Here is a 20514-nt window from a genome sequence, read left to right on the forward strand (position 1 = left end):
TCTTCTGACTTGGCGAGGATGGGGAGAGGCTCCGGGATTGTGGAATTGTGGACAAAATGTCCTCCCTTTGTTGGCAGCACGTGTCTTCAGGGACAGCTTTGAACCCGCGTGGTTTGGGCACCCTAATTGTCAAGGGGATTTTGCTGTGGCCAAGTCTGGCAACCCTGAATATTAAAATTTATACATGATATTATAATTAACAAATTCAAATTTATGTAAATTTTCAGAGAGAAAGGTGACTATGGACTGTTAATATTGCTGATGAGATAAAAGAATTTAGAATTATTTCTGATTGGATTGTACAAAGTAACAATGTACAAACTTTTTCACCAATAACCTTAAAATTTAAAGCAGTAATTTTGACGGAGGAAATTAATTAACCATCCATTATCCTGTACCTGTATTTCTAAAATTTGCCAAAATACCACATTACCTGAGTAAAGAATCCACGCTTCTACTCTGTGCACTTGGACAACTGATCAATGATGCCATTCCAGTTTGGTCCACCAGGCTTCCTCGTTTGGACAAGTCTGTTTTCTAAAATTTAAAGATACTTATAGATAACAGCAATGAGTTTATAAAAGGTAAAAAAAAATATATAAAAAATTGACTGAAAAAGGCAATTGCTTTAAAAACATTTTATTAATCCGACTTTAATGTATTTTATTCTAAATCTTATAAATGTTTCATTTCTAAAATTGTTGAGTGTTGGTTAATGATACTGAAAACATTAGGATATAATTAATTTGATAAAGAAACCAACCTTGACAGAGAGCTCACGTTTATGATGCTGTATACCACCATCATTTCCACCATAATCTTGGTCATTAACTACGTCATCATCAGCTCCGAAGATCCTAAAAAGAGGAGTGTATAAATAACGCATCTACCATATAATTAGGCTATTGCTGTCGTTCTTTACAATTATTTTAACAAAAGTAAGATTTATTTACCTGTTGTGAAAGTTAGGTATAATTAAACATAAAATATCAGCTATTATGCTATTTATACTTCGTCTTTTATTTTGTAAATGGTTAGAAATTGTGGTGTAATCATCTGGGAAGCGCTACTTATAAACATTATTGTTTTTGTTTAACCCTACTATTTTTCTGTGTCAGTCTGTAGTTTGTTAATCTTTATTGTCTATATATAATAAAGTATAGAACAATGTCAGCCTGTCCGTATGTCTTTAGAAATGTTACCTGACAGTCATGGTGACCCCTCTCCTCCTGGCCACTACAGGCATACTCTCCTTATACAGCATGCTGGCACACTTGTCTATAAAAATGTTACCTGACAGTCATGGTGACCCCTCTCCTCCTGGCCACTACAGGCATACTCTCCTTATACAGCATATTGGCACACCTGTCTATAAAAATGTTACCTGACAGTCATAGTGACTCCTCTCCTCCCGACCACTACATGTATACTCTCTGGTACAACATGCTGGCACACCTGTCTATAAAATTGTTACCTGACAGTCATGGTGAACCCGCTCCTCCTGACCACTACAGGCATACTCTCCTGGTACAGCATGCTGGGAAACCTGTCTATAATAATGTTACCTGACAGTCATGGTCCCCCCTCCTTCCTGACCACTACAGGCATACTCTCCTTATACAGCATACACCTGTCTATACACCTCTATACACCTCTCCTTATACAGCATATTGGCACACCTGTCTATAAAAATGTTACCTGACAGTCATAGTGACTCCTCTCCTCCTGACCACTACAGGCATACTCTCCTTATACAGCATACTGGCACACCTGTCTATAAAAATGTTACCTGACAGTCATAGTGACTCCTCCACTCCTGACCACTACAGGCATACTTTCCTGGTACAGCATGCTGGCACACCTGTCTATAAAAATGTTACCTGACAGTCATGGTGACCCCTCTCCTCCTGACAACTACAGTCATACTCTCCTTATACAGCATACTGGCACACCTGTCTATAAAAATGTTACCTGACAGTCATAATGACCCCTCTATTCCTGACCACTACAGGCATACTCTCCTGGTACAGCATGCTGGTACACCTGTCTATAAAAATGTTACCTGACAGTCATGGTGACCCCTCTCCTCCTGACTACTACAGGCATACTCTCCTCATAAAGCATGCTCGCACGCCCTTAAACAAAAGATGATGCTTTACCTCAAATTACCTAGCGAGCCCAGAAACCCCCCTTCCTACTTATTTTTTAAAATAATGGGAAGGAGTGTACTTATTTAATCCCAGCCCAAGCGAAGTGCCTAACACTGCGGGTACTATACATGCAATGTCTAACCTAGCCTAAAATACCTTTAATTTATTTATGTGCTCGATAAGATACTTTTAGATAAACCGCAACAAAAAAAATTCATATTAGTGGCGTGAAAATTCACAAGCCAATCAAATGATTAACATTCCTGCTTGGAATTAGATTAATAATGGTTTAACGTAAACATTATGTCCTACATTAAGAATTAACACAAAAAAAACTAAATTAATTTTATGTTCTGGTAAAAGTTGTGCATATTTCTTAGAGTTAAACTAATCGGACATTCCTATAAAAAAAATAACAGGAAGTTTTTCTTTCTTGGTGAGGAAAGGATCTAAATTTCTTTTACGCTTCCTATAGGTCTATGAAAGGTTTATAACTATATTGGGGAGGTTACGTCGCACCTAAAAGAACTTTTACTTGTTCTTTCATAAACTAATATTAAAAGTGGAGGGTCGACTTCCCCCCTCCCCCTTCCCCCAAGTGACCCAAGAGGGCCGATAATGAATACATTAACAAAAAAAGTAGCTGTACATTAAAAAAAAATCCATACCTGGTAAACTTTGCCTGCGGCGTTGGTAGTGGATAAAATGTGCGGCCATCCCTGGATCATGGCTGCCATCTGGAGTGAGGGGATAGCTTGGACCTGGAGCACTTGTCTGCAGGATACCCTCCATACCATCAACATCAGACTGAGGGCTCGTCTCTCTGGGGTTACAACGTCAGTTAGGATTGATTTTGAATAATTATATGTCTCTTACTTACTAATTACCACATCGTTTTGTAAAATAGAATGCTTACTGACGTAAATGTATTTAAAACTTTGAAAGAAATTGATAATTTAAAAAGAAATAAGAGAATAATTGAAAAATATTTAATCTTTCCCTAATAAAACAACTCGCTATTGCAAGCTTCTAAGAACAATCTTTCGTATTTCAAGAAGGGAAGTATTAAATCCCCTTCAATTGTCATATCTCTTATAAATTAATATTGAATTCTAATTGATCGTTCCAATTTCCTAAGTTCAGGTAGGGTAGGTTGGAGGATCTTGTCACGTCCACCTGGCAGTCGCAGCAACAGTTTGGCCTTCAGCTGCGGCATATTCGGCAGCATGCTGAAGCTTAGCAGCGGTGTATACACAATTATTCTTTACATATTATATATTTATTCATGTATTCAAATGTATGATTTATGGAATTTTTTCACTGCTAACACTTCATTTATTTTTTCAGAAAACTTTTATAAAAATAAATCCATTAAAGGAAGCCTGCAAGAAATACAGCGTTCTAACTGTTGAAAGACTGCCACAAGTAGACCCCATACACAAAATTTGAAGCCTCAAGCTTCAATAACAAAAAAGTTATGGACCTTCTAAAACGGCATTTTGTGTTACATGAAATTTTTGAAAGAATTTTAATGCTTCTATGAAAAATTTTAAAAATTAACTACGTGGCCGAGAAGCAAAATTAAAATCCCATCTTTGTCAAATTTTTAGGTTGCCAGTAACCATACATATTTTGTTTAGCAATTTAATTATAATTTTCACTGATAAATGAGAAACAATTAACTATTTATTACATGAATTTAATAGAGCCCACCGCTCGACATCCCTACTCCACCGCTAGGAGAATATGTGTCGCTAAATGCAACAAACTGAAACAGCTGATTGATTACGCATTGTTGTGAAAATATTATTCTCGACTCAACGATAAATATTAAATTTGTATATTTAATTAAAGCATTAAGCTAAAAGTAAAATTTCCATTCGAAAATTATTGGGTTGCTATTTTAGGGAGGGAGAGGACAATTTACTTTAAAAAAAATGGTAGTCTTGTATATAAATTCACGTTCTCAAATTTATGTATTGATGTTGATACTTTTTGTAGTTAAATTAATTTATTGGTTCTTTCTAAAAGTGTTTTAAATTGCATTTAATAATATAATCAGTGAATAATTAATTTATCGACTTCTGTCTTATCTAATGAAGATTCCTGGTTGTTAATATTTCATTATAGACGATAATTGTTAGCTTTTATAGTTTTTTTAAGCAAAGTTTTCTATAACTATGGTTCCTCCGTCCGTCTGTGTGTCTGTGACAGTTAGCTGTTTTCGTTGATTTAAACAGGTTAGAATTAGCCTAAAAATTTGAAACTTAAGATGATAATTCCTTTAAAAATTAGATACGATTTAGGAAGCATAGCAACTGTATAATCGTTACAAGAAGGTCCAGTATCCATTTACTTTTTCTTATTCACTTGATTTCTATTTAAAAAGAATGACAACATCCATAAAAGCGAAGCTCTGAAACGGTAGGACAAAAAAACAGAAAAAATATGTATGAAGGTTGAAACAAAATTTTAAGTAAAGGGGGGGGGGGGGTTAATGCAACCATCTCGTAATCAGTGAGCAAATGGCACTTAGAATTCGAATTTCCATCTATAATTTTGCATGAGTAATCCTTGGTAGATCTATTTTCCCTAAATTGAACAAAAAGTTGGAAAAGTAACGGCTAAAGGCTGGCGGCTCATCTGTTTTGCCATTTGTTTGATATCTATATTGCAAATTAGTCACGAAACCTCTCTCAACATAATACTCTTTTCTACTCCAAAACGCTATCAAACGGTTCTAGACGGTAGCTATTGGTACTAGAAGTTTTAATATTGGTTATTGCTATCATTTGACATGAATTAAACCAAAAATATGTTTTAAAAAGTTGATTCCTACGTAATTGATGATGGATTTACCCTGAAAATAGGCAAAAAACGGCTGAACGGCTGAGCCGCTAGCCGTTACTTTTCCAACTTTTTGTTCGATTTAGGGAAAATAGACCTACCAAGGATTACTCATGCAAAAGTTCAGATCGAAATTCGAATTCTAAGTGTCATTTGCTCACTGATTACGAGATGGTTGCATTAAAAAAAAACCCCTTTGTGGTAAAACTGTTTAAATATGGGATAAGGTATAGAACATACCTACATTTCTTGGACTTAGAGATGCTTCTCTTATAACATTGTACTTAGTTGTCCTAGTAATCAGTAAAAAGACCGGATCAATCGCGGGGAATTACATAACATAAACATTTGTTGTTAATTTCATAGTTTCAAGTTTACCTCGAAATAAACTATATAAAAACAACAATCTATAATACAAAGTAGCTTGATGTCTGTCCGTCTGTCCGTCTGTCTGTCCCTTAAGATCTCGGTAACCACTGAACCGATTGGATTCTACTCTTCAGGGTATATTTCTATTGGTCCTGTGGTGGTTTTAAGCTATTTTCTTGGGGGGTGGGACACCCCCAACCCCCCCAAAAACAAAAAATCCCCCCCCCCATTTTTTTTTTTTTTTTTTTTTTTTGCTGAAGATTTCGTAGGTTCTTTAGGTTTTGTAGAAGATTTCCTAGGTTCTTTAGGTTTTGCAGAAGATTTCCTAGGTTCTTTAGGTTTTGTAGAAGATTTCCTATGTTCTTTAGGTTTTGTAGAAGATTTCCTTGGTTTTTTAACGAATTTCGCCTTAATTTTTTTAATCACCTCTTGGGGCAAAGCCCCTAGAGGCTAGGGGCGAAGCCGCTAGTAAGTTAAAAAGCAACATGTTTAAAATAGACGTACGGACGTTCTGGTTACGGTTATAGAGTTGCTACGCTTTCTAAATCGTACCTAACTACTACAGGAATAACCATGCAAAGTTTAAACAATTCTAACATGCCTAGACTAACGAAAAAAAGCTGTCTGTCCCAGACGGACATACGGACGGACCGACCCTAATTATAGAAAAGCTTCGCAGTTTTTTTTTATGTATAATATATACAACATATGTTGGGAGTGTGCAAGGAGTTAAAAATCTCTTAAAAGCCTACACTTGGTCAGCAAATAGAATTATGAAAAAAGATTTCTAGATAGAAAAAAAATTCTTAATGAAAAAATAAAGTGAAGCTTTTCTATAATCAAGTCCTAAAAATGTATTGATATTTTTCTCTAATTTTAGAATTTTTTTTAAAATTTTAACATTATTTTAATTTTTTTAATTCATTTGGTGGTAGATAAAGTATTCCTCTAATTTGATTTTATATCAATTATTAAGTCATGTGAGATGGAAGGTTATGGAAGGGGGAGGGGGATAAACTTTACTTGGATTTTAATTTTCTAAATAAGGTAAGGGAGAGGGGTCGGGTGGAAGTGTTAAAATAGTCTAGAACATGATAACATGTGTTATACATATTCTTATACTCACATAGTGAGTATTCTCTTTAGTTAAAAATATAGATAAAACAACTTTATTTTGTCGATGTTGGGGTCTTAATTATCAGTTAATAGCCATATTTCAGAATAATTGATATAATAAGGGGCAAGGACTTTTTTTGTAAAACGTATTTCGTTTTTTGATTAAAAGACGAAATTAAGCTACATGACGATGGATAACATACTTATTTCCTATATCCTAAAAATACTAATATTAAAAAATTACAGAGTTCCGCATATTAGGTATTATTTACAATGAATTGGAATAAAGTTTTTCTTCAACTGGATCCGTTTAGAGGTAGGTAGATATTATTTATAATCTTTGGTTTTTTTTAAACATAGCTTTTTATAACTAGGGTCAGTCCGTCTGCTAGCTCTCCAGAATTGTCCTGTCGATTTTAAACTTTGCCTGGTTGCAATAACAGTTGGATAGAATTTAGGATGCATATCAACTCTATAATAGCTATCAGAAAGTCAATAAGTCCATTCAAAACTAAATAATTCTGAATTAATGCGTTATTTTATTTTTGTTTTAGCTTATGCCAGAGCTTTACCCGGAGAGATGAAACCCTTTTGGAGGTTGGGAAGGAATAAAAGTGAGGACGCCAGTGGTGGTGAGAGAATGAAGAGGTGATGGAAGGGAATGCCACATAATCCTTGCAACAAAATTCTACAGAAATTAATGAAGTTTCCTCAAATTCTTTAAAGGTAGGTATTGCAACAGGATTGTCCTATTGTGTTTTTAGTTGCGAAGATACTCTATAATTCCAAATGTCCGTCCGTCAGTCTGTCTGTAATTAATGAATTGGGGGAAATGTTATTTTCTCACTTTCTATGAAAGATAGAAGGCTGAAACTTTTTATAAAGTAGTACACATATCCAAGGACATACAAGCTAACTTTTTTATTTGTTTTTCGCCATGATTTTTCTACCACGCCCCCTGTAATTACCCCCCTGAAAGCTGATTGGAGTCGTCATTACCCACCCTTAATCTGAGGAGGGGGGTAATTTAATCAAGTAAACAGTACCTACCTCATAATAAAGTTTTTATACATTTAATTAGTGCGATTAAATATTCTAGCAGATTCGCCCTTAGCCTCTAGGGGGGTCGCCCCAAGAAGTATTTGGAAGTACACCTCCTGAATAGAATCGTTCGTTTTTAAATTGTAATATAAGTTAAAGGGGGGTATTTATTTTTTTCACAGGGGTTTTCCCCTCCCACTTATTTGTTTTAGTTTACAAAAAGAATTTTTGTTTGCCGGGGGATTTTTTGCTCACAAGAAAGTAGCCTAAAGCCACCACAAGACCAGTAGGTATATTCCCTGAGGAGTAGGACCCTATTGGTTCAGCAGTTACTGAGATCTTACACTTTAGACAGACAGACAGACAGACAGAAAGACATCATTCTGCTTTTTATAATAGACTAGCGGCTTCATTATGCAACATTATTGGGTAATGTATACAAAACATAATCTCCACATAAAACTTTTTGTGGCTCAAAAACCTTACCAAACGGTTCTAGCCGGTAGCTGTTGGTACTAGAAATTTTAAATAATGGTTATTGCAATCATTTAACATGAATTAAACCAAAAATATATTTTAAAAAGTTGATTCCTAAGTAATTAATGATGAATTTGTCCTGAAAATAGGCAAAAACGGCTGAGCGGCCAGCCGTTACTTTTCCAACTTTTTGTTCGATTTAGGGAAAAAAAGACCTACCAAGGATTACTCATGAAAAATTTCAGATCAAAATTTGAATTCCAAATGCCATTTAATCATTGATTACGAGATGGTTGCATTAACCCCCCCTTACGTAGAAATCATCTTTTTAAACCATATTTTTGCTTTAAATCATGTGAAATGATACAAAAAAAAAAAAAATTTATTTAGATTTCTAGTACCAGCAACTACCGGCTAGAAACGTTTGAAAACGTTTTGGAGCAGCAAAGAGTATGAAGTGAAGATAGGTTTCGTGATGTATTTTCATTGAAAAACGCCAAATAATGGCTAAAGGGCTGAGCCGCCAGCCGTTACTTTTTCAACTTTTTCTACTATTTATGGAAAATAGACTTACCAAGGATTATGCAAAATTTCAGATCGAAATTCGAATTCTAAGTGCCAATTATACATTGATTACGAGATTGCATTACCCCCCCCCCTCTTAGTTTTGAAATATTATTTGACTAAAGTATATACTTATTTTCAGGACACAGATTAATCTCCCTGCTAGAGTATAAGCTTTGAAGAATCTTTGACCTCGTCAACACAAGGAACAAACTAGATATTATTTTGTATTTTTTTTGGTAACGTCATTTGTTGCAACCCGAAAACTGACAATATAAGATAACTAGGTATTAAGTTTGCCGAGCAAAACAGAATTAATTAATATTTTTTAGACTAGATTATTTTCTTCATGGAACTACTTCAATAAGCTATCGGTTTATATTTTGAGTTTTGTTTAGGGTGAGGGGGGGCAAATCGTGTATTTTTTTCGGTCTTTTTAAAAAAATGGGGTAAATATTAATATTTTCAAATGAAACCAAGACCATTATTAACCTTACGGAAAAGACTATCAGGTCCTAAAAGGACGTTATACTAGGACTTTTAGAAGTTTGTCATAATTGGACTTGGAAGAAATTACCGAAAATTACCCCCACACCCAGGGGAGCTATTCCGGTAACGTTTTTTCAACCTAAAAAAATCGACGAAAAACGGCCAAACGGCCAGTCAAACATAAATAATCAAAATTAGTATAGGTTATAGGAATTATCCACAAAAATTTTCATTAGGATCTGACTATTCCTTCTTTGTCAAAAATCATTTTTTTTAAAGACGTGAAATTTCGATTTTTTTCTCGCAAAAATTTTCTTAAAAAATAAAATTAAAATGTTTTTTATTTTAAAGAAACATGAAGATAAAGGTCATTTTATGAAGGTAGGTCAAAAATTACCGGATTAGCTCCTTACTGGTCTATGCCCATCCTTACCCTATCTTTTATTAAATAATCTAAAGTTTAGAAAGGTATTCTTTGATACCTGAACTTTAGCAATTTTTAATTTAATAACATTTTAAGTTGTACCTATACAAATAACATCTAATTTGTTGTAACAGGAAATGTTGAAACGAACATAGACTATCCAAGATGTTATGTCCCATTCTCTAGTGTGGCCAAGGCCAGGTAAACCATGATGGCCCTGAACGGAGTTACCTGGCCTATAGACAATAAAAATCCATTTCACAACCCACGACAACATTAGCGTAGGAGGCTGATGAGTGTATTGTTGTCAGCCACAGCATTATTCCTGTACACGAGTGGGACTTCGACAGACTGCCCGGAGCGGAAGTGGGACGTAGCCGATCACAGGATTGGCGAGATCTTATAGGCAACCTCCGCACTCTACAGGAAGCCCCTATCCGAAGATGTTATTGCTAAGATGAGGCACGAAACCGTCGCATTATGGCAGCAGGAGCTGTGTTAAAATGTTATCAAACAACCTTATCAAACAACTGGGCATGTTATATTGTACAAGCCTATCCTTACAGTTTCGGTTTGCAGCGCTTGAAAAAAAAAATACACACGACATGAATTTTTTTTTGGTATGTCCAGTGATTTTAACTATGTTGCAAACTTTTGATAGAGAATAAACATTATTCATACATATTTCGTGACAATTTGCTTGGAGCAGCCAAGAGTATATTGTGAAAATGTGACTTGTGACGAATTGCACTAAAATTAGCACTGTGGTGCCAGCCGTTAGCCCTTATTTTTTTTAAAAAAATACTATGCCAAGTTTATAACGAAACACGGATTCTAAGTGCCATTTGCACACTGATTACGAGATGGTTGCTTTACCCCCCCCCCCCCCCCCTCCCCACCTTGATTTATAATATTTTATACCTACAGTATTCAAAGGGAGGAGGCGGGTGTGACACTTTTTGAAACCAGAACTAAAAGTCAAAGTTACTCCTCTAAAACAAAATGAACAATTTTGAATTTTTTCATGTCAGTAGCTTTTAAGAGGTACGATTAGGAACTGTGAAAAAACGGCGGCGATACCAACGCTCTCGCCATTTTTCTTCTATTTTTTGTCTTTTTTCGCCAAATTAGATACTTTAGAATTATCTGAAACAAACTTTTTTTTTCAATAGAAATTTATTTTCAGTTTACACTTATAATATTCAAATATTTTAAAGTGAAAATATAAGGAAATTTTTTTCGAAAAAGTTGTGTCAAATAATTCAAAGTTGCCTAATTTGAATAAGAAAAAAAGACAAAAAGAAATCGGCAAAAAACGGCGGTTCCACATTGCACCTCTGTAAAGCAACTGCCATGCCAAATTTCAGTGCTGACACTTTTTTTATAAGTTGTTTTCCTTAGACTTTTATTTTGGTTTCAAAAAGTGTCACACCCGCCACCCCCTTTTTAATTTAAAATTTCACTACTTCTTTAAATCTCAAACATCTATTTTTTTGTATTTTTGTTAAGGGGCGGGGGAAGGGTGATTTATAGCTTTTCTAGATAATGTAGGAACAAAGCCTAAAATTCTTATTTTCTTTTTGAACGTTTTATTTCTTGCAAGCTTCCGTTAAGCCGATGTTACTTAAATATTCCTCATTATACCCCATTAAAACAACTACAATGGAATTTTTTTGTATTTAATAGTGTTCAAGTATTAGAACACATGACTAACATATGGCAAAACGGCATTAGTGACCACCCCCCCCCCCCCATATGTTTTGTTATATAGTCCTATCATTGTCATGTATGTTTTTTTATTGTTAAAATCAGTTAGGTAATGTTTTAATTTTTCATGAAGTGAATAAATTTAGTTTACATTCATTGTATTTAGTTTTTTTATGATTGTTATGTTTTTAGTAGCAAAGCTTCAATATAATTCCAATTGTCCGTCGGTCCGTTAGACATGGATAGGGGGAAACGTGATTTTCTTGTCTCCTAAGGCAAAAGGCTGAAAGGGGACTATACATGAACAAGAGCAAGTGATTTTAAGCACCTTTCAGCATTGAACCTTAGTATTTTATTTGAATATTTTAGGTTTATGCTTAATATAGACTATATAAGTTTTACCATGGTTCTATGTGAAAAAAATATGAAATAATGAAATATCATCAAATGTTTTGTTGAGTTCAAACTGTTTTATTAATAATATTTCACAATTAACAAAATTAGATGATATTGCGCCAAAAAAGCTTAACATTTCAAAGTTTTTCTATACAAAACAACGGCTAAACTTAATTTTTTTAGTAGATATAACTATATTAAACATAAACAGAGAATTTTCATTAAAAATACTCAGGTTCACCAATGAAAAAAACACTTGATTGTAAGTAATGTCCTTTTCTGAAAATAAAACATAATTGACAATAAAACACCCATGACGATATTGGACTGCTCTTTAGAAGTAGGAAATGATTATTTGTGCTTTGAAGCATCATAAATAAACAAGGATGATATCATGCATAATAGCCAGTCTCATGAATAAGAAAAGAGTATCATCAACGGACAGACAAACAAAGTGAGTATTAGGAAGATATCTTAACAATAAAAGGGGGGGGGGGGGGTAAATTGTGGTTACTTGTGACACCCCAATTGGGTAAAATCTTTTGGGTTGTACCACTAATTACCCCAAGTTTTGGTATCTTTCAAAAAACACGGCGGCGGGACCGCCGTTCGCCGCCGCCCAATTTTTTTTAATGCGTTTCTCGTCGAATTAGGCAATTTAGAATCATTTGAGACCATGTTATTTTTTTCAAAAATTTTTTCCCTTATAACCAACCCTGCGGGGGACTTTTTTCAAATTCTCGTTTATCACAAGGTATATCTTAAAACTAGTGCTTCATCTATGCTTTTGAATATATTGTATCCAAATCTTTATAGGGTGTCACTTATTACCCCAAGTTTAGGTATCTTAAAAAAAAAAAAAACGGTGGCGGGACTGCCGTTCGCCACCATTTTCCGCTGCCGCCCCAAAAAATATTTTTATTTCATTTCTCGCCGAATTAGGCAATTTGGAATTATTTGAGACCACATTTTTTCAAAAATTTTATCCTTTATACCAACTTTTTTCAAATTCTCGTTTATAACAAGGTATATCTTAATTTCAGTGCTTCTCCTATGCTTTTGAAGATATTGTATCCAAATCTTCATGGGGTGTCAATAATTACCCCAAGTTTAGGTATCTTTCAAAAAAAAACTGCGGTGGGACCGCCACTGCCGCCGTTCGCCGCCATTTTCCGCCGCCCCCTTCAAAAAAATTTCCCGCCGATTTTTTTCATTTATAACCAACCCTGCGGGGGACGTAGTCATTTTTTCAAATTCTCGTTTATCACAAGGTACAGGGTGCGCCACATTTCTAGGGACTTTTTTAAAACGGCCATAGCGTCAAAACTACTTGACCAATCAGGACGTTTGACCCCACTATAAAAAGCTTAGGTAATGACCTTTTAGCACAAAAAAATCTTTGGGCGAAGATGGGCTCGTACTCCGAGCTGGCCGCGCTTATGTTCAACAAGGCAGATTCGAAGTGCGCCGGTGGTATAATCTGGATTCTCAACTAGGGCCCACTAAATCGGACCTCAGCCCATCTGTAGATGAGCTAGAGTAATGCAACTTGCTGGGGATACTGTTAGATACATAAGTAAGACACTAGAAAAGACTACAGCTCTTTATCTAAAATGGCTTGGCTTTAGTACTCCGTCAAAGTGAAACGTGGCAGATTTAGAGATGTCAAAAACGTCAAAAATCGAGTAAAATCGTGAAAATTTCTTGTTTCTCGACGTCAGAGACCCATATGGAACTTAAAACTCATTTTAGACTATGAATTGCACTGATAACCCTAGATGAATCTTCCTGCCATTTCCAAAAAGGTATAGAACGTCGTTCTAGCTCAACTTTGGTCCAAATAAGAGCCTCCGTGTCAAAGGGTAGCTTTAAAGTTGAGTGAATTTGGATCCTGCGGTTACTCACATTCCTAAGGAAATGGGGCCTCCCAGCAGCCCGATCTTAATTCAATGGACTTTTGGACCTTGGGCTACTTTGAAGCATGCACCAATAGACGTACCCATATTATAAAGACCTCCCTCATTGCCACTATCAAGGAGAACTTCGCCAGCTTGGACAGTTACATTCTGACCTTGGCCTGCCAGCAGTTGAGGAGGCGGGTAGAGGCGGTGATTGATGCTGGCGGCGATTTTATTCAATGATCTAATAGTCATATACCGAATTTGCTCCCCAGTTTTTAAGATTTAATAAAATCTTTAAAATTGACGATTTTATGTTTATTTGTTTACAATTTAGAAAAAGTCCCTAGATATGTGGCGCACCCTGTATATCTTAAATTAAGTGCTTTTCCTATGCTTTTGAAGATATTGGATCCAAATCTTTATAGGGTGTCAATAATTACCCAAAGTTTAGGTATCTTTAAAAAAACGGTGGCGGAACTGCCGTTCGCCGCCAAAAAAACAACATTGTCTTTAAAAAATTTTGTTGGCGGGGGGCGGCGGTTCCGCCGCCGTTTTTTTGAAAGATACCAAAATTTGGGGTAATTATTGACACAACCCAAAAGATTTTACCCAATTATCTCTAAAACTAAGGGAGTAGCGCCCAAAATAAAATTGCTGGTATGGCGTGGCACAAGTCACCATATTTTACCCCCCCCCCCCCTTTCTTCATTGCATATACGGATACCCCACAACATTGATTTCCTTCTTTAAAAGTCTTCAATTCTATTCGAAGTTATCTATCATCCCTGTTTTAGCTTAACTTTAGATAAAAGATTAAAACATTATAGTTATATTCTCCCACAAAATCGTTATACAGGGTGCACCACATAAATCCGGACTTTTTCTTATTTTTAAACAAATAAACATAAAATCGTCAATTTTAAAGATTTTATTGAATTTTAAAAACTGGGAAGCAATCTAGGTATATGACTATTAGATTATTTAATACTAGCGGCTACGCCCCTAGAAGCCTCTAGGGGCACTCAATGTAGGAAGGGGAAAAGTCGACCTCGTCCAATTTTAAATTTATTTTTAAACAAATAAACATAAAATCGTCAATTTTAAAGATTTTATTGAATTTTAAAAACTGGGAAGCAACCTAGGTATTTGACTATTAGATTATTTAATAAAATCGCTGCCAGTCTCAATCACCACCTCTACCCGCCCGCCGACCCTGGTCACAATGTCACTGTTCAAGCAGGCGAAGTTCTCCATGATAGGAGCAATGAGAGAGGTCTTTTTGGTATGGGCGCGTCTATTGGTTCATGCTTTAATGGCGCTCCAGGCCCAAAAGTCCATTGGATTAAGATCGGGGCTTCTGGGAGGCCACATCTCCTTAAGGAGTGAGTAACAGCAGGATCCAAATTAACCTCTCTTTAAAGCTACCCTTTGACATGGTGGCTCTCATTTGGGCCACAGTTTAGCTAGAACAACGTTTTATACCTTTTTAAAAATGGCACGAAGATTAAGATAGGGTTATCAGCGCAATACATAGTCTAAAACGAGTTTCAAGGTTCCATATGGGCCACTGAAGTCAAGAACCGAGAAATTTTTGGATTTTTGACGTTTTTGACATCTTAAAATCTACCATGGTTCACTTTGTCGGAGTACTACAGCCAAGTCAGCTGGGATAGAGAGCTTTAGTCTTTTCTAGTGTTTTTACTAGGTATCTGATAGTATCTCCATCAAGTTTCATTAGTCCATCTCACCTACAGATGGGCTGAGGTCAGATTTAGTAGGCCCAAGTCATAGATCCACGGTAATTTATCTGCGCAATTCGAATCTGCCTTGTTGAACATATGCGCGGCCAGCTCGGCGTACACGTCCTCCATCGTCCAAAGATTTTCATGGGCTAAAAGGTCATTACCTAAGCTTTATATAGTGGGGTCAAACGTCCTGATTGGCGCTATGGCCGTTTAAAAAAAGTCCGGATTTATGTGGCGCACCCTGTATATCTTTCCTTGACCTATAAAAAGATTCATTGCAAAGGAGAAACATTCTTTTCAGCAGTTAGCAAAATCAGATTAGGTACACACAGACAAGACATTGTTTTTCTTTATATAAGGATGACAAAAGAAGAAAAAATATTTAAAATTAAGTTTTTATTTGATTGGTATTTATATTAAAATTAAGTAAAAGTAGATAATATATTTTCATAAGGCAATACATATATCAATACAATTCTAAAAAAAACAAAAATTAGGAATCATACAAATCCTAAAAAAACTCGATCTAGGTTTGTTCTTGCATGATATTGAAATAGTCTAGTTTTATTCTTAAACAAATAAGAATGACAACATCCATAAAAGCGAAATGGAAGGACAAACTAACTTTAAAACTGAATAAGCAAAATATAAATGCATAAGTCTTATCAAAATTGTAAGAATTTTTTTGCAAAGCTTCTAAAATACAGTATACTGTTTAAGAACATACTTAAACTTTTACAATATAACATTTAATATAATATAATATTTAAATACAAAGTTTGAGATTAATAATACAATTATAGCCTGTTTAAATTAACGTAAAGAGCTAACTTCCTAGATGGAACAACCGTAAATAAAGAAAAGCTTTGTTTTAAACAAAATCACATAATAATAATAATAATAGAATTAGGCATATAAAAGGAATAAAATAAGTATAACTAAAATATAGGCATAATGTATCCATTGATGTAAAAAAATAAACTTGAATGCAGGGAATGGACATAAGATTGGTCCTGAAGGTTATGTAATCACGTTTTCTGGGTATAGTCCCTTTCATGGCAACGCCCCTTAAGGGGCGATTCGTCGTATTTTTAAAATGTCTTTTGATAAGTTATTTTAGGTTAGGTAAGGTTATATTGGGTTTGGTGATTGCCCCGTAAGGGTTAGGCAATTGACCCCGCAGGAGCTAGAAATAGGAGAAAAGATGCTGTGAAAATACAAAGAAACTCCTTTACAAGGGGCGTTGCCACGAAAAGGACCATACCCCATTTTCTTATTAATTTTCTCTAAAAGTTTGGAGACTTATTTTATTGTCTTATTCCTAAAAATCCATGCATAAATAAAAATTGTCCCTGGGATTCCATTCTAAAGATAAATTATTGAACACAAGTTTTGGAAGTGTAATATTGCTTAGGTATAAGTTATAAAATATGTCAAATGTATGAGTAGATTTTGATAATTGCCATTAATTTTCAGTCAAGATTATAAAATTAACAAAAATACTGGTAATATCATCTTAGAATTTTTTTTTTCAATTTTGAAAATTTAAGTACATCCCCCCCCCCCCCCCCCCCCAGCGAACTATGAACTCTGGCCGCAGCGCTCGGCTCCCTAGCCTAAAACCTAACCTAAAGTAGTTGTTTGTCGGGGGGTACTCAAATTTTCAAAATTGAAAAAAAAAATTCTAAGAGGATAACGCCAAAATACTTTACTTAAAACATCAACAGTATCCATAAACTTGGAGAAGGGCGAATGTGACACTTTTAAAACAAAAACTTAAAATCAAAGGCAATTTTCCACGGATTTTCTTTGCCTTTTCTCGCAAAATCAGACAATTTGTAAACATCCAAGACTTGCACTTTTTTATTGACATATGTTTTCAATATTTAAACATATTAAAAAAATCAAATAATTCAAGTGTCATATAAATATAAGGAAATTTTGTTCTTGAAATGATTCAAAATTATTTAAATTCGCGAGAAAAAGCAAAATAAATTCGGCGGAAATTAGCGATTTTCAGCTAGAGCGGACGTTCTTCGCAGTTCCACATTATTCCTCAACTGCCATGCCAAATATCAGTGCTGTAATTATTTTTTTCTTAGTTACGTTCTATTGACATTAAGTTTTGGTTTTAAAAATATCAAACCGACCCCCCCCCTTTCAACTTTCTTTCATTATAATTAAATTCATTTAGTATCTTGTTCTTTTCATTAAGTGCAGCAAAATGTCACAAAATATTGTACAAAAATATGCTTTATAGTTAGCTTTGGGGAGCAACCAGGTTTCTATCACTTATTTTTATTTATCACTCCAATATATTCAAATTAGGTACTTTAAGATGTTTTTAGCACTGTCCACGAGCTAAAGTTTTTTGGATTGTGTTCAAATATCATCTGAAAATAAAAATAATAATAAATTTTTGTGAAATAAGAATTAGAGTCAAATAATGATTAAGAAATATAGAGTGACAGCTATAATTTTATCATATCGGAAGTAGTGACATTTTTAGAGAGTTGCCAAGCTTATACTAAATTGTTAGAAAAAAAACTTGAGCAACAGATAAAATGATTTTAAAAAGGTGTAAATAATCAGTTATCTGTTATACATAAACAGACTACCAATCTAAGGGGCTGCTATTCAGCTAATTAATTCCATTTCAAATTGTCGAAAATTAAATATTTTGTTGGTTTGAGTTTGAGAAAAACTTGTTTTTATGTACCTGAAGGGAAAAGGGTAAGAGAGGGGAGAAATAAGAACGGGGGTTGAGGGGAAATTTTTACTTTCCAATTAAAACCTCTAATACATAAAATAAGCCTTACTACTAAAATCATTGACTGAAATTTAACATCTCCAATATAATACAGAGGAAAGGGAATGCCATGACTTTAAAAAGTAATACTCGATCATTACCGTGCACTATTAGGACTTCCAGGTTGTGCAATGAAAAATAATAAATGTTAAGATTCATAAGTGTGCTGTGCATAGATGGAGAATCTAACTATATAAGAGACACCCCCCCCCCAAAAAAAAAAATAATAGAAATTGCACTGAACCAATAACAGGCATAACTGATAATCATAGACTATTAAGTAGATCTTTTTTGATAATAACTTAATTCAATTACCTTTTATATAATAATGTTGTGCATACGGTTAGCTGATGGCTGCGTTACTGTACGTATTTATAAATCAAATCAAAAATCATTATTTCTGAAACAAAAAATAGTTGTAATTAATTGGGATACGAATAAATATTATGTAATGAATATATAGGTTCAACTCTGTTTTTTTGGGATGGAAGGGTGTCTGGTTTCTTGTCTTGGATGGATAAATACATGTATTTGTTTTTGTTTTATCGCAATAACTTAAACTGAAATTAATTGTAAACTTTTTAAAATTTAAACATAAAAATTTCTTAGGTACATAGGTATTTAATTACACAACCTTCGAGAATGCCACAATAAGTAGGTAGCAAACACTAACAAAAAACATTTTTGTTGTAACGAACTGAATGAATTTTTCAAAATGTTTGGAAATTTTCACAGCTTTATAATGTGATTTTTAGGGGAAACGCTTTGTAGTAAAGAAATGTATGTAAATTATTTACGGCAAAACTACCATGTAAACTATGCAGTGGACTGAATAAAAATTATTTTAGAATTATAGATTTACTTTGCTTACAAAAAAAATTAATTAATTCCCGACAACCAATTAAAGAAAGTAACAGCTGACTAATGTTTACATTAAATTTAATAAAACGTCCGCAAGAGTGACTTTCACAAGTAAGTTTGGTCATTTTCTTTTAACTACTTTTTTCCCCCGAATAAAATTTCTTTAATTAGAAAAACATCTTAAATTTATTTTAGATGTTTAAGGCCAGATATGCAAAGATTCATGACAATTAATTAAAGTACTTTTAGAGGAAAATTTATCAAGGGACAAAATAGCTAAAAATAGAGTCCTTAAAAGTTGGGATTTCGGGCTTTAGTAAAAACCTCTCTATATTTTGTGCAACGTACAAAGAAACTGAATTTTTTTGAGAGATTTTGACTAGAAAGGTGGGTGTTTTTATTGTAAATATCGAATCAGTTACAGGCAACCTAAAATTATGACAAAGTTGAGCTTTTAATTTTGCTTCTAGGCTTTGCAATTTAATTTTAAAAATTTTCGTATGAGCATTGGGATTCTTTCAAAAATTTCATGTACTATAAAATGTCATTTTAAAATGTCTATAACTTTTTTGTTATTGAAGCTGGAGGCTTCAAATTTTGGGTGTTGGGTCTACTTGTGGCAGTCTTTCAGCAGTTAGAGCGGGGTATTTCTTGCAGGCTTCCTTTAAATCTGTGGGAAAATAGCAGATTTGAATAGATGGAAGTACTGTATATTAATATTGTTACGTGAAAACTTCTCTTCAATTTTTTTCTCTCTCTTACCTTTTGGAAAGTTTAATATCTCTTCTCTCAATGGCTTTCCAACCTCTGCACCCCTTTCTCCCCCCTTTTGTGTCTCTTATCTAAAATGATCTCTTTTTTATTGTTTGTCAAAAAACGCCAAAACGCATTAATTTTGTCATTAGAAGATTTTTCATGGTTTAATTAAGAATGTTGGCAAATTTAAAAAATACATGAACAAATAACCAAACATAAAAGTCAATGAATATCTAGTACAGAAAATCTACAGTATTTATAAAAATCTCAAAATGAACAAACTATGTAGTGTACAAAATTTTATTACCGCTTAATCAATATCCAATGTACATATATCACGCCCTTGTAAGATAATCCTGTGCACACACTTGATAACAACTCCAAAACAAGATAATTACTAAAAACTTCCTATTATGCTAAAAGAAAAACTTGGTTAAAATGTAGGAACATCAACTTTTTTTTTGTTTGTTTTTGTGTTTGTAAAGTTAACCTAATAAACCTTATACATACAATACTCAGAGAGAGAAAAAGAATGTTCACGAAAAAACGCTCAAAAATATGATTGAGGGCATCAAAATGGATTACTTGTGGAAAAAGAAAAAAAAATGTTATGTAATAAAAATTTCTTTCTATTTGTAATTTAATACAAATGATTAAAGTCGTAGAATAACGATATTTTTTCCTTGAAATATTCAGAGCAAAATGAAAATATAGAGTTATATTGTGGTATCCGCCTAGGTTAAATGGCAAACACCCGAGTTCAAATGACTACGGCAGTGCGAACAGACGTGGACACATATATTATAGAGAAGCTACGCTTCTCTAGCAATCACTAAATAATAAACTGAGTCTATTCAGATGT

The 20514-nt window shown here is 34.1% G+C and overlaps 3 long non-coding RNA genes across 3 annotated transcripts; 1 reads left to right on the forward strand and 2 right to left on the reverse strand.

Moving 5' to 3' along the window:
* Positions 1–6483: 6483 nt before the first annotated feature.
* LOC145317387 (uncharacterized) lies at positions 6484–8830 on the forward strand. The gene is made up of 3 exons (XR_013878982.1): positions 6484–6798; positions 7037–7208; positions 8707–8830. It is a non-coding gene; the product is annotated as an uncharacterized LOC145317387 (long non-coding RNA).
* Positions 8831–15607: 6777 nt separating this feature from the next.
* LOC145317389 (uncharacterized) lies at positions 15608–16790 on the reverse strand. Its single transcript, XR_013878984.1, has 2 exons — positions 16491–16790; positions 15608–16263 (listed from the first exon to the last, which is right to left on the reverse strand). It is a non-coding gene; the product is annotated as an uncharacterized LOC145317389 (long non-coding RNA).
* Positions 16791–17542: 752 nt separating this feature from the next.
* LOC145317388 (uncharacterized) lies at positions 17543–19562 on the reverse strand. The gene is made up of 2 exons (XR_013878983.1): positions 18351–19562; positions 17543–17619 (listed from the first exon to the last, which is right to left on the reverse strand). It is a non-coding gene; the product is annotated as an uncharacterized LOC145317388 (long non-coding RNA).
* Between the last annotated feature and the right edge of the window lie 952 nt (positions 19563–20514).

The sequence above is a fragment of the Acartia tonsa genome, chromosome 4, assembly GCF_053477335.1.
Source record: "Acartia tonsa isolate MP-2025a chromosome 4, ASM5347733v1, whole genome shotgun sequence".
Classification (NCBI taxonomy): domain Eukaryota; kingdom Metazoa; phylum Arthropoda; class Copepoda; order Calanoida; family Acartiidae; genus Acartia; species Acartia tonsa.